We start from the raw sequence: 15775 nt of genomic DNA on the forward strand, positions 1-15775 counted from the left end.
AGAAAAAAAAGAAAATTAAAGCCAAAAGTAGATTTTTTGGAAAAAATATCAATACAGTTGGTAAATCCTCTAGAGAAACTGATTAATAAAAAGAGAACACACAAGTTACCACTTCTAGGGATGAAAAAAAGGATATCACTGCAGAGCCTACAGACATTGAGAAAATAGTAATGGTAAAAGAGCAACTGGATACCAGTAAATTCAACTTGGACAAAGTGGACAAATTCCTTGAAAAATACAACTCACCAAAACTGGCACAAGGTAAAATATAAAATCTGAATAGCCCTAGATCTACAAGGAAAATTGAATTTATACAAAAAATCTTTCCAAGCCTAGTAAACATAATGTCCTTCATGTAATTATAGATTAATGATACCAAAATAAAAAAAAATTTTTTTTTAAATCTTTCCACAAGGAAAACTCCAGACACATATGGTTTCACTAGTGAATTCCAGCAAACCTTTAAGGAAGAAATACCATAAATATGTACAAATTCTTTCAGGAAATGGAGACAGAAAAGAACACTTTCCAACTTGTTTGATATATACGTCAGGTATCCCTGATAAAACTTTAAAAAGAACCTAACCAAAAAGGAAAGAAAGAAAAAGATTATAGACCAATACCCTTCATGAACATAGAAACAAAAATCCTTTAAAAAAATGTTAGCAAGACAAATCTAATGATATGTAGAAGGAATAATAATACATCACAACAAAGTGGAGAGTACAAGGGTTGATTAAACATCTGAATCAATGTAACTCATCGTATTAACAGAAGGAGAAAACCCACATACTCATCTCAATATAAACAAGCTCTACAAAATTCACCACTCATGATTTCAAAACTCAAACTAAAATTAGAAAGGAAACATCCTCACTTGATAAAGAGCATTTATATATGAAAAAAAAATACAGCTGACATCATAGTCATTGTGAATTATGAACATTTCCCTTATATAATTAAAATAGGGCAAAGATGCCCATTCTCACCATTTCTACACACTTTATCATCTAGCATAATAAAGCAACAAAAAGAAATTAAAAGCATAAAGACCAGAAAAGAATAAAACTTTCTCTATCGATAGATAACATGACTGTTTACATAAAAAATACTTATGAATCTACAAAACAACTTCTACAGTAAGTGAATTTAGCAAGGTCACAGGATACAAGTCTAATCTGCAGAAGTCAATTATAATTTTATATGCTAAACAGCAAATAATTAGAAAACAAAATTAAAGAAAAAAAACTTCATGGAAGATGGCAGAGTAGGAAGCTCCAGAAATCCAGCCCCTCTACCCAATAACTACTGAGTTGGCAGAAATTGTGTGAACACTTTTGGAACTCTGGATTCTAGCTGAAAAACATGAGTGTCCTAATGAAGAGGATGGTGAATTTTGGTAAATTCCAGCTTTTTGTGAAGCAGCTACCCAACCCCCAAGCTCCACAGCAAGCAGCTGTGCGAGAGCCAACCTCATTCCTGGTGCAGCTTGCTGGGAACTGAGAGGGCAATAAAGCCCTTGCCCTTTAAGTATCAGGGCTGTGTGTTCTCATTGATTATGGCTGCTTTTGATTACTGAGGAGCAGGTAGGGGATGGTGACCATTATATTCAACATCCACAAGCTGAAGCAGCTTCTAGGGGATTTAAGAAGACAATACTTCTTTTTGTTTTTCCCCATTTGAGGAGCAAACATTTAAGAAAATCTTTATCATGTCACGATCTAACTGCAGAGATAAATGAACAGAAACTTCAATGACTACACATAATAAGGAATACACACTTCCAAAATTAGTTTGAAAAAGTCACAAGTGGAGGGCTCTAGTGCTTAATGAGCAAAAACTAGCAATCCCTGAGAAATGGGAGAATTTCTAAAGTTACCCCAATATTCAAATGTAGTTTTACCAAAAAACTACAAAGCACACAAAGAAACAGAAAATGCCTATTCATAGGAAAAAGAGAATTTAACAAAAAAAGAAAAGAAAATCTCTGAAGAAGCAAAGATCTAATTATTACTAGTTAAAGATGTTAAATCAACACTCAATGGCCTAAAGAAGATCAAGGAATTCAGGAAAATGATGTATAAACAAAATGAAAGTACAAGAGAGAGACAGAAATCATAAAAAGGACCAAAAGGAAATTCTACAGTTGGAAAGTACAATAACTGAAATGAAATACTCAGCAGAGGGGTTCAACAGCAGACATGAGCACACACAAGGTGTCAGTGCAGCTGAAGGTAAGATAATTGAAACTATTCAATCTGAAAGGAAAAAAGAATAAGTAAAAGTGAATTGCCTGAGGGACCCGCATGTAACAATATATGCATTATAGACTTTCAGAAAATAAAGGAAAAAAGGGCAGAAAAAGTATTTCAAGAAGTAATGGCTAAAAACTTTTCAAATCTGAGGAAAGACATAAAGGAAGGTCCAAGAAGCCCAATGGGATCAACTCAGAGACCCACATCAAGACATATTTAAAAAAACACACACACTATGAAAGTGTTGAACACCAAAGACAAAGAATATTTAAAGCAGCAAGAGAACTGAGTCATAATATACAAGAGATTCTCAGGAAGACTGACCACTGATTTCTCTTCAGAATCTTCCAAATGGCAGTGGGATAACATATTTGAAGTTGTGAAAGAAAAAAAACTGTCAACCAAGAATACTATGTCCAGCAAAAGTATCTTTCAAGAATGAAGGAGAAATTAAGGTATTTCCAAACAACAAAAACTTAAGGAGTTCATTTAAGTCCAGGGAGAGGAAATCCCAGGGCAAAATACCTCTAAAAACCAAAATCAGTCAAAGGGAGAAATGAAGTTTAAAACCCTTTTATTGCTTACAAACTACAGTCCAGTGCATCTCTCTCCCCTGTTCGGGAAGAAGCAAGTAAGCAAGCCAGCCCCTCCTGTTAACCTCTCAGGTTCAGACACACCCTCAGTTGCCCAAGTTATGACCCACTGACATGGAGATGAACTTCTCTCCACCCCTGAGGATATGCAAATGCACCAAAGCCAGGCGAGATATTCTGGAAATGTTACAATTTTACTCACAGTTTATTACCAGTAAACCTGTCCTTATGAAAAGCTAAAGGCTAAAACGAAAGGACAACTCAAAACCATAAGAAAAAATACACAATGCTGGTAACATGACTAAATAGATATATGTCAGTATTCTTATACATTTGGTATGGTTCGTAAATTCTTTTTCCTATATGATTTAGCAAATGCATATAACTATTAATAAGCCAGTGTTAATAGGCATACAATGTAAAAAGATGTGTTCTAACAATATAAACATACATGTTAAAAAGAGAGAGGGTAGAGGTATATAGGAACATTTATATACTAATGAAGCTAATTTGGTATTATTCAAACTAGGTTGTTATCAAGCTAGTTATGTTAATCCCCAAGGTAACCACTAAGAAAATAACTTTAAAATAGACAGAAAAAGGAGAATCAAAATGATACAGTACAAAAAAATCACATAAATAACAAACACAAAGCAATAGTGGAGGAATTGAGGAACAAAAACATATAAGACAGAAAACAGATGAGTGGCTGAAGTAACTCCCTCTTGATCAGTAATCACATTAAATATAAGTGGACAAAACTCAAAACTTTCCTACTAAAGGCAGAGATCAACCATTAATGGATTTTTAAAAAATGATGTATCTATATGCTGTCTACAATAGCCTCAATTTAGACATAAAGACACAAAGAGGTTGAAAGTAAAAGGATGAAAAAAGATATTTCATGTAGGTAGTAACCAAAGAAGAACTGGGGTGAATATATTAACAGCAAATAAAATAGACTTTGCATCATAAAAGGTTACAAAAAACAAAGTATATTTATATATTGATGACAGGCTAAATACAGCAAGACTAACAATTATAATGTGTACACATACAACAGAGCCACAATATATATGAAGCTAAAATTGACAGAAGGGGGAAAAGTTCTATGAGAATAGCTGGTGTCGTAGGCACAGCAATCACATGAGATAGATGAAAGGCATCCACATCGGTAAGGAAGGCGTAAAAGGTCACTATTTGCAGATGACATACAATATACAGAAAGCCCTAAAGACTGCACCCAAAAGCTATTAGAAGTAGTATTAGATTCAGCAAAGTGGCAACATAGAAAATAAATATACAGAAATCTGTTGCATTCCTATATACTAAAAATGAAATAGTAGAAAGAAAAACCATGAAAACAATTTCATTTACAACTGCATCAAAAAGAATAAAATACCTAGGAATAAACCTAATCGAGGAGGTGAAAGGCCTGTATTCTGAAAACTACAAGACACTCACCAAAATAACTACAGACACAAATAAATGGAAATTTATCCCATGCTCATGGATAGGAACACCTAATATTGTCAAAATGGTCAACCTGCCCAAAGCAATTTACAGATTTAGTGCAATCCCTATCAAAATACCAGTGACATTTTTTCAATGTACTAGAGCAAATAAGCCTAAAATTCATATGGAGCCAAAGAAATCCTGAGAAAGAAGAACAAAGCTGGGGGGATTATGCTCCCTGACTTCAAGTTCTACTATAATGCTACAGTAACCAAAACAGTATGATACTGGCACAAGAACAGACACATAGATCAATGGAACAGAGTAGACAGGCCAGATAAAAACCCACACATATATGGCCAATTAATATATGATAAAGGGACCATGAATATACAATAGGGAAAAGACAGTCACTTCAATAACTTGTGTGGGGAAAACTGGACAGCAAGACAATGAAACTGCATCACTGCATAACTCCATATACAAAGGTAAACTCAAAATGAATCAAAGACCTAAATGTAAGACATGAAACCATAAAACTCTTAGAAGAAAACAAAGGCAAAAATCTCAACATAAGCATGAGCAATTTTTTCCTGGACACACCTCCATGGCAAGGGAAACAAAATAAAAAATGAACAAGTGGGACTATATCAAACTAAAAAGCTTCTACACATCAAAGGACACAATCAGCAGAACAAAAAGGCATCTGACAGTATGGGAGAAAATTTTAATAAACGATTTATCTGCTAAGAGGCTAACATCCAAAATATATAGAGAACTCACATGCTTCAACACCAAAAAAACAAATAACCCAATTAAAAAATGAATGGAGGACATGAATAGACATTTTTCCAAAGAAGAAATATAGATGGTCAACAGGCACATGAAAAGATGCTCCACATGGCTAATCCTCAGGGAAATGCAAATCAAAACCACAAGCTCTCACCTCACACCAGTTAGAATGGCCACCATCCAAAAGACAAAGAACAAGCACTGGTGAAGATGCAGGGAAACCGGAGCCCTCCTACACTGTTGGTGAGAATGTCAACTGGTACAGCCACTGTGGAAAGCAGTATGGAAATTCCTCAAAAAACTAAAAACAGAAATGCCATACAACCCAGTCACTCCACTTCTTGGAATGTACCTGAAGAAAACAAAAATCTCTGATTAAAAAGGATGTACACACCCCTGTTTACTACAGCATTATTTACCACAGCCAGGATGTGGAAGTAACTAAAGTGTCCACCAACAGATGAATGGATAAAGAAAATATGGTACAACTATGCAATGAAGTATTATTCAGCCATAAAAAAAGAAACCCTGCCATTTCTGACAACATGGATGGACCTAGAGGTAGTACACTAAGTGAAATAAACCAGGTGGAGAAAGACAAATATGATTTTCTTGATTTTTCATGATTTCACTTACATGTGGACGCTAAAAACAAAACAACACAGCAGTACAATCACAGACATTGAGAAGTGACTGGTGGTTACCATGAGTGGGTGGGGTGGGTGAGGGGGATGAAGAGGCACAAAATCTCAATCATAAGCTGGTCACAGGGATGGAAGTACAACATAAAGAATACAGTCAATGGTTTTATAACATCTTTCTATGCTGTCAGTAACTGCACTAGTTGGGGTGAGAATTTAATATGTGTACCTGTTGAATCACTGTATTGTATATTTGAAAATAATATAATATTGTATATCAACTATACTTCAATTTAAAAAAAAGAATAGTTGGCAACTTCAATATGCCAATTTAAAAACGAACAGAACAACCAGGCAGAATATCAATAAGGAAATAGAAGATTTGAACAACACTATAAACCAATTAGACCTAACAGACATATATAGGTACTTAAGTCAACAACAGCAAAATGACATATTTTTTTCAACTGCACAAGGAACATTCCCCAGGATAAATCACTATTAGTCCAAAAAACAAGTCTGGTAATTTTTAAAATAGTGAAATGATCTTCTTCAATCACAACAGAATGAAACTAGAAATCAATAAAACTGGAAAACTGGAAAATTCACAAGTATACGGAAATTAACATACACTTAACCAAGGGATAAAAGAAATTACAAGCAAAGTTCTTGCCAGAGCAATGAGGAAAAAACCAAAATAAAGTAAAAGGTATCCAAATCGGAAAGGAAGAGGTGAAGTTATCTGCTGAAGATGACATGACCTTACATGCAGAAAACCCTAAAATTACACAAATACACACAAAACCACTCTTACAGCTAATAAACAAATTTAGCAAATTTGAAGAATATAAAATCACCACACAAAAATCAATTTCTATACACTATCCATGAACAATCCTAAACAGATACTGAGAAAACGAACCATTTACAGTATTATCAAAAAAAATTAAAAACACTGAAGAACCAATTTAACCAAGGAGGGTAAAGACTTGTTTTCTGAAAACTACAAAGCATTGCTGAAAGATCTAAATAAATGGAAAGACATCCCCCATGTTTATAAATTGGAGACTTAATATTGTTAAGCTGAAAAGTCCTACCCAGAGATCTACAGACTGAATGTAATTGAAAGGGCAAGCTCCCGGATTCTATTTCAGCCAATCGGGACCCGGATCCTACCTCAGCCAATCAGGACCCAGATCCTATTTCAGCCAATCGGAGCTTGGTCTCTCTCTGTCTCTCTCTCTCTCTCCCCTCTCCAGTCAGCAAGGAGCCCACCCACCACCTTAGATCCAACCAATCAGCCAGAGCCACAACCATCACCCCACCAACCACCCCAGAACCCCATAAAACCTTTGTGTTTTTGAAACTCGCTCTCTTTCTCTGGCATCTTGCCACTGTGTTGGTGCAGATGAGAGATTGAGCACGAACTAGCTTGAATAAAGGCTCTTTGCTTTTGCATCCGTGTTGGCTCCTTGGTGGTCTTCTGGGATTTGCGACTTTGGGCACAATAGTAATCCCTATTCAAATCCCAATGGTGGTTTTGCAAACATTGAATAACCTATCCAGAAATCCATACAGAATCTCAAGGAACCCTGAATAGCCAAAATTTTTGAAGAACAAAATTGGAGGCATCACAGTTCCTGGTTTAAAAACTTACTGCAAATCTACAATAATCAAAACAATGTGGTACGACATATAGACCAGTGGAACTGAACAGAAAGCCCAGAAATAAACCCTCGCATATATGGTCAAATGAATTTTGACAAGGGTACCAAGACCATTCAATGGGGAAAGGATGGTCTTCTCAGTAAACAGCACTGGAAGAACCAAAGAGACATGAGCAAAAGAGTGAGGCTGGACCATTAGCTCACATCATATACGAAAATTAACTCAAAACAGATCAAAGTCCTAACCTTACAAGCTACAAGTATAAAACTCAGAAGAAAACATAGGAGGAGCGGAGGCTTTATGATCTTGGATTGGACAATTATTTCTTGGATACCACAACAAAAGCACAGGCTTTTGAAAAGCAACAATAGATAAACTGGGCTTCACCAAAATTAGAAACTTTTGTGCATCAAATGACATTATCAAGATTCTGAAAAGACAACCCACAGAATGGGAGAAAAAATGTCTGCGAGTCATCCATTTGATAAGAGATTTATATCCAGAATATACGAAGAACCCCCATTTCAACAACAAAGAAATAAACGATCCAATTCATGACTTGGCTGGACATTTCTCCCAAGAAGATACACAAATGCCAATAAACACATGAAAGGATGGTCAACATCATTAGTCATTAGGAAAATGCAGATCAAGGCCACAATGAGATAGCACTTCACACCCAGTAGAATGGCAATTATTAAAAAAACAAAGTCGGCAAGGATGTGCAAAAACTGGAGCACTTGAGCACTGCAGGCAGGAATGTAAAACGGTGCAGCCACTATGGAACAGAGTATAGTGGTTCCTCAAAAAATTGGAGAATTTCCATATGATTCAGCAATTCCATTCCTAGGTATTCCACTCCTACCCACAGGAAACAAAAGCAGAGATTCCAACAGGTATTTATACACCCATGTTCACAGCAGCATTATCCATAATAGCCGAAAGGTGCATACAAACCCATGTCCATCAACAGATGAATGAATAGATAAGATGGGGTATATGGCTATAATGGAGTATTATTTGGTCATAAAAAATGAAATTCTGATATAGGCTGTAACATGGATGATGCATGAAAACATGGTAAGTGAAATAAGTCAGGCACCAAATGACAAAAATTGTATGATTTCACTTTTACAGAATATTTAAAATAAGTAAATCCATAGAAATGGAAAAAAGATTAGAGGCTACAAGGGGCTGGGGGGAAGGGAGAATGGGGCATATTGTATAATGGGCATCTATTTGAAATAATGAAAAAGGTTCTTGAAATAGTAATAAGGGTCACACAACATGATCAGTGTCCTTAACACCACTGTGCTGTACACTTAAAAAGTCAAAATGGTAAGTTTTATGTTTTATGTTGTGTATTTTACTGTAATTTTTAAAACAAGAATTCATTTACAACAGCATTAAAAGAATCAAATATCTTGGAATAAATTTAACAAAATATGTGAAAGACTCTCACATTGAAAACAAAAAAATGCAGAGAGTGATCACAGGTGAGGCTAGGTGGGGATCTATGCCACACGTGCAGATCAGAGGACTCAGTGTTGTTGAGATGACAATTTTTCCCAGATGGAATCTGTAGAGTCAGTGGAATCCCAACCACAATGTCAGACTTTTCCACAGAAATTGACAAACTAGTTCTAAAATGTATATGGCAATACAAAAAAACTAAAATACCCAAACCAGTCTAGAATAGTTAGAATAAAGTTGGACAAATACCACTACCTCACTTCAAGACTTGCTAAAAAGCTACAGCAGTGGGGTACTGGCATCCATATAAGAACAATGAACAAAACAGAGACCCCAGAAACAGGTCCATACCTATACACTCAAGTGACTTTTGACAAAAGTGCTAAGGCAAACAAATGGGGAAAGTTGTGGTCACTTTAAACTATGTCAAATTTCTCAACATTCATTCCCCCAAAAGATAGAGCTCCCCTCTCGCACCTACTTGAGTGTGGGCTGGATTTAGTGACTCAGTCCTAATGAATAGAATACAGCAGAAATGACAGCATGTAACTAGGTCACAGGAGGCTTCTCCCTGACTCTGTCTTGGATCATTCACTAGAGGAAATGACTGCATGCCATGAGGACGCTCAGAAAGCCCCCAAGTCTACGAACTGAGGTCTCCTGCCAAAAGCCGTTAAATCATCTTGAAAACAGATCCTCCAGTCCCAGGCAGGCCATCAGATGACTACAGGCCCAGAAGGCGTCTTAAATGCGACTTCAGGAGAGACTGTGAGCCAGAACCACCCCACTAAGCTGTTCTTAATTTCTGACCCTCACATACTGAGGTGAAAAAAAAAATGTTTGCTCTTTTAAACTGTTAGGTTTTGGAGCAATGAGATAACATGTCTTTTTAGCACATAGTGCTATAACTAGTGCTAGAACAAGACAATATATATATATGTATGGGGGGAAACATGAACCTCAAGCCCAATTTTATACAATACACAAAAATTAATTCAAGATGAATAAGACACCTAAATGTAAAAGCTAAAACTATAAAACTTCTAGGTTAAAACACAGGAGAAATCTCCAACACTTAGAGGTAGGCAAGGGTTTCTCAGACAGGACACCAAAAGCAATAAACATAAAAGAAAATATTGATTAAATCAGGCTTCAACAAAACTGAAAACTTCTGATATTTAAAATACACAAATAAGAAAACAGACAAGGCACCATGGACTAAAAGAAAATATTCACAGATCATGTATCTGATGAACCCAGAATATATAAAGATCTTCTAAAACTCAATAATAAAAGTAAAAAATGAACAACTTCATTTTGGAGCAAAAGCTCTGGGCAAATATCTCACAAAGGAAGATCTACAAATGACCAGTAAGTACAGGAAAAAGTACTCGACGTTATGAGTGATGCCACCAAAACCACCACAAGATGCCATCAGACTTTCACAAAAATGGCTAACATTAAGAATGCTGACAACACACTACATGTTACTGAGAATGTGGGACAATCGCAGCTCTCATACGCTATTGGCGTGAGCACAAAATGGTACAACCATTCTGAAAAAGGTGTTAAAAGTTTCTTATAACCTAGACATACATCTCCCCCATGACTCAGCAATTCTATTCCCAAGTGAAATGAATGTGTATGTTCCCAGAAAACGTTTGTACAAAAATGTTCATAGCTTTAATCCTAAGTCAAACACTGTAAACAGCCCAGACGTCCATCAAGAGAACAGATAAACAAATTGAAATGTTCATGCAATGAAACACTACACAGCAATAAAAAGGAGTGAACTACTGATAAGATACCAGCACGGGTAAACTCCCAAAACATTATACTGTACCAAAGCAGCCTCACCCAAGAGTACACACAGTATTATCCCATTTGTAGGGCATTTTTGAACAGGCCAAACTAACTTACGGTGAACAAACTCAGCAGAAGTTATCGCTGGCTAGCACAGACCAGCAGTTTAAATCAGTGCCTGTATTAGACAAAGTCAACACATGAGGTGGTGGCAAAGGATATAAATTATTAGTAACTTGTTCACACAGCCCTGACAAATGGCAGCCCATCAGTCAGTTACCAATGTATTAGCTCCTGGCTCCAAATCCAGCCATCATCGCCGCTCTGCAGAAATGGAGCCGAACCGATCACTGTTCCTCGGCCAGCTGATGACGTCAAGCTGTCAGCAGAGGACACTGGAGAGGCGAGGCAGAAGGAAGAGGCTTCTCCACCTGGTTCCAGCATGGGCCTCAACAGGCCGCCCACCCAGCCCGCTCCCACGGTACCCGACTGCCACACATCGTGGCTGCAGCTGCCTTTGGTGCTGCGGTCACAGACCTCTGTGACAGACTGCTTCCAGAAAGGCACCGTGCCACCAACGGCTCTCTCCACCATCCTAGAGGGTAGATTTCCATCTAGTTAGACACGGTCACCCTGCCTCCACGATTGGGGGCTCAGCCCGGGAGGGTGGTGCGCACACTGTGCCAGCCCCAGGGGGAGCAGCTGTTCCTCTGTGCGCTCTTCCTGTATTAGTCCTGCTACTTCGCCCTAGCCAGCCGCACTACTCCAATCCCGTTATAGTTAGTGATCTCCATATTAAATATTACCTGGTCAAATTACTGCATGGTTTCTGTCTCTTGAACAGACTCTGATGGTTGTGTCAATGAGATGAAAAGGCTAAGTAGCATACACTGAAAAAGAGAAATGTTTATCACCTACATTAAATCCACATGGCTCTGCTTTATTCACAATTCTACCAACAGGAAGTACAATGCTGTCAACAGTCTTAAGGGTCCGAGCAGCCCTGACAGGTACACTCTGCTCTGGGAAGTCATGCAGGCCTTATTTTCAGCTCCAAGAAACCAAAGTCGGCACTTTCTTTGGAGACACTCGTGGACAGTTAACACAACCACATGGTTACATCTTCCCAGACACAGAAGCTTCTTAGCATTCACTTTATTTTCTATGCTAAAGAAACCACTTTAATTTTCATGTACAATATCAAAACCCAAACCATCCTACGCATTTCCTGTGCCTGCCTCAAGCCCCCACTGCACCCTGGTGCTCGCCCATACCCCCTCCAGCCACACAGTCCCTGTAAGCAAGTACCACAATACTTCCACAGATTAAGTCTGTGCCCAAACAGCAACTACAAAGTCTACAAATCAATCATGGGCCATTAAAATAAAAGCTGCAAACAACTTCTTAAAGTATACAACCAGATCTGTATTGAGAGGCTACAATGAATGAGACCCTGCTGAACAAATATTGCACTAATAGGACAAACCCATATTCTGCCCTCAGAAAACTGAGAGTGAGGATGGAGGGCAGGCAGAGATGATGGCAAAGAAGCCTTTTTTAAGTGTTACAAGGAGGTATGTACCGTGACACCACCACGAGGGGTTATTAACCAAGGTGGGAGGTCAGGAAAGGCTTTTTAGAGAATATGGCATCTAAACTGTGACCTAAAAGATTAAGTGGCATGAGACAGGAGGAGGGGACCATGGAGGAAAGAAAAGTGTGGGCAAGGCCTGAGGAGGAGGAGTGAGGCACCTGGAGCATGTAAAGCTGCTGGTCAGGAGACGCAGCAAGAGATCTGAGAGCCAGACGGGGCAGTGCTTTGTCCAGAAGCTGGGGCCCCATTCCCACTGCCACGTCACTGAAGAGCTTTAAGCAGAAGGTCCAGGGCAAAGAACTGCACTGCCCACACAGCATGGGGGACTGGAGCAGCAAAACTAAAGGATTCCCAAATAGAAAGCCTGAAACAAGCTGTAAGCTGACCACTTGACAAGCTTCTGCTTTATTTGGTCACCTCCATAGGTAAGAGAGTAGACACTGTCAAGCCAGTATTACAGAGGAGTGCAGAGATGTCAGCTGACCTCAGTAAGACAGCTAGAGAGTAGCAGAGACTCCAGCACGCCCTCTCCTTGCCCAGCGCCTAGGACAGCCCCTGAGGTCCGCCCTCTGGGTCTGGCGGGGGGTGGCGGGGTGGGGGCGGGGGTATCACCAGATGCAGGCTGAGTAGGAGCCACACACTTGCAGGGCACCTGAAGGTTCACCCTGCTCAGAGGCTTACTGCCTTTACGAAATGTTGGGGGAACCCCAAACCTCTTGGACACCACAGCCGGTACCCTGCTTAGCCTTTTCACACAGCAGGGAAGTGAGGCAGTGAGGGGGAGGGGGGAGACTCAACTGTCAGGGTACCAGCAGTTTCAGAACCAGGCTCGCCCTTCAGAAAATCAGTTCTAAAATTTTAGTACCACCTAGAAACTGAATACAACCCCAGAGTTCCCACACTTTAAAAAACGTCTTCAGATTCTGTGACTGTCCCCCCAGAAGAAAGCATGACACTGTGGAAACTTTCCACCATAGCTCCAGTGTTCCACAGTAGTCCTCTAGTCCTGGAGGGCCTCAGATTCCCCAGAAACACCCTGAATGTTGAAAAATGCATCAATGTCCGTGGCCAGGTGAAAACTGTCTGGGAAGAACAGTTGAAAATGTTTCCTTAGGCAATAAATAAGAGAAAAAACATGACTACTGAATCCAGTAGCAGGAACCTGCATTATAAAACTGGCTGACGAGCAGCTGACGAGAGCTGGTCACCAGACCGGCCCAAGCTCTGTCTGCGGGACAGCAAAACCTGCCGGCATGACTCCAACTACCAAGACAATGCGTGGCGCAGACACATGGCCTCCGTGGGGCTCCACTGATGTTTACGAAGACAAAGATAAATTTTTTAAAAGGAAAAACTGAAGTAATTATACACAAAAACAAAACAACTGACATGGGAAGAAAGTACAGCAGAGCAAGGCTGTCCGTTACCCGAGCCACTCCACAGCCTTCAGCAGACACAGCAACCAGACGGGCTTCTGGGGGCACAGGTACGGCCACCCCACGAGCAGACAGGAGAAACAAAGGCCCCTGCTTCTATAGCTAATTAGTGGACTGAAGAACTGTAGAACCAATTATCTGAACTTTTTCTCATGATGGATTTTCTCCAAATCTCAGGTCATAGGGGGAATAGAAAACTGGCCAGCTCTGCTCAATGGGTATGACCCTCACTTCAGACTTATACTTGAAAAGATAAAAAGCCTTTGAAGGAAAGTTGGTTTTGATTTATCACCTTTAAATGGTTGTACCTAAAAGTAACTCATGATACTTTACAAGTATTTTCTCATTTACCCTCAGATTCTTGATAAGGATTTTTACCATCAAGAAACTTTACAAATATTGAGACCTTCAGCAGCCAGTATTTCAATAAGGGTCACAATACAGCAAAAAGGCTTGCTCAACATCACAGATTACATTTTCCCAGGTAAAACAATTACCTTCCCACAGCCCAACTTTCCAGGTTTCACACAAACAAGGTGTAGTCACTGAAGAAGCAAAAAGTTTAAAAGAAAAAGAAACTAAAGCACACAGAAGATAAGCAGATACAAGCTGAAGAAGAAAAACAAAAAAGCTGTACCTGGCCCACTTTAAGTAGATTCTGAATCTAAACAAGTATGAAATGACATGCTACTTTTTAAAAAGAGCTTTTCATTCTAAGATCTATTTTGTATAAAAAACAAGTTATTACATGGAGGTTTATAGTAACTTTATTGGTAACTGCCAAAACTTGAAAGTAACCAGGACAGCCTTATGTAGTTACCTGGATAAACCGTGGTCTAGCCAGACAATGGAATATTATTCAGCACTAAAAAGATATGAGCTATCAAGCCCTGTAATGACATAGGGAAACCTTAAATGCACATTACTAAGTGAAAGAAACCAATCTAAATAGGCTACATACCACTGATTCCAAATATATGAGATTCTGGAAAAAGCAAAATTACGGAGATGGTAAAATGGTCAGTGGTTGCCCAGGGTTGGGAACAGGGAAGGTGGCGAGGAGCGCAGACTCCTCGGTCCCCTAGAGGCGGGTGCATGCCATCACATACGGTCAGAGCCCTAGATGCACACCACCAGGAGGGAGCCACACCGTGAGCACCACCACCCCTTCCCCCACCCCCGGGCAATGCCACCACCAGCATGGGCTTACGGGCTGTGACACGTGCACTTCTCCTGCCAGGACGCCATAGTGGGGGCCACTATGTACGGGTGGGGCCAGGGGGCGTGCAGGGACTCTCTACTTTCCATTCAATTTTGCTATAAACCTAAAAGTGCTCTAAAAAAGAAAGGCTATTTTTCTAAACCAAGTAATTTAAATGTTCCAATTCTTATCTGGGTGGCTGTTAGGCAAATGTATACATGTACAAAAACAATCAACCTTTGTTGTTTATACATATTTTATACTTCAGTAACAGTTACTTTCAAAGAAAACAAAAACTTAACAGTGCAAACTAATCATGTGAGGGGAGCAAACATCTGTGCTTAAGCTAGCATTGGAAGGCCCAGCCCACTGGGCACAGCGAGTCCCAGGCACTGCCTGGCATGGGTGCTCGCTGGCTCTCTGGCCTCAGAGCCTTGCTCGGAGTTTCCTCCAGTGCGAAGTGGATGTACTACTATTTGCCTCATGGGGCTGAAGACATGCCTTCTCTCGTCCACTTCTTCAAAAGAAAAACATGCAGACCAGGAAGTAGAGTCCAGCTGAGGAGGAGGAGCATTATATACTGATTCTAACAAACTATAAAGACACGGTGAATTATAAATAAAATAGAGACATTTAAAATTTTTAACACAGTGGCCGCCAAAGAAGCAGTAAAGAGTCTTGCTCCAACTCCCACCTGGAAGTTGCATTCATCTTAAATCATCACCTTATCTTCTATCCAGAAAATATCGTTTTGCAGCTCCTCAAGAATCAATTTTAGGAGCTTTGGGAAGCTTTCTGATAACTGAGTTCTTGGCTCCAAAGAAGCCAGTCTCTGAACACTGGCCCCAGAAGCCAGCAGTGACT

The 15775-nt window shown here is 39.4% G+C and overlaps 1 protein-coding gene across 5 annotated transcripts in view; it reads right to left on the bottom strand.

Moving 5' to 3' along the window:
• The window catches only part of IP6K1 (inositol hexakisphosphate kinase 1), a 57170-nt gene that overhangs the window by 32415 nt on the left and 8980 nt on the right, over positions 1 to 15775 (bottom strand). The window contains exon 2 of one of the 5 annotated variants that reach the window (XM_073230596.1): positions 11487 to 11570. The exons of the other annotated variants lie outside the window; for them this stretch is intronic. The gene's annotated coding sequence lies outside the window, so the exon portion shown is untranslated. The remainder of the gene's footprint in view (positions 1 to 11486; positions 11571 to 15775) is intronic. 5 annotated transcript variants of the gene reach the window in all.

Source organism: Manis javanica, chromosome 3, assembly GCF_040802235.1.
Source record: "Manis javanica isolate MJ-LG chromosome 3, MJ_LKY, whole genome shotgun sequence".
Taxonomy (NCBI): Eukaryota; Metazoa; Chordata; class Mammalia; order Pholidota; family Manidae; genus Manis; species Manis javanica.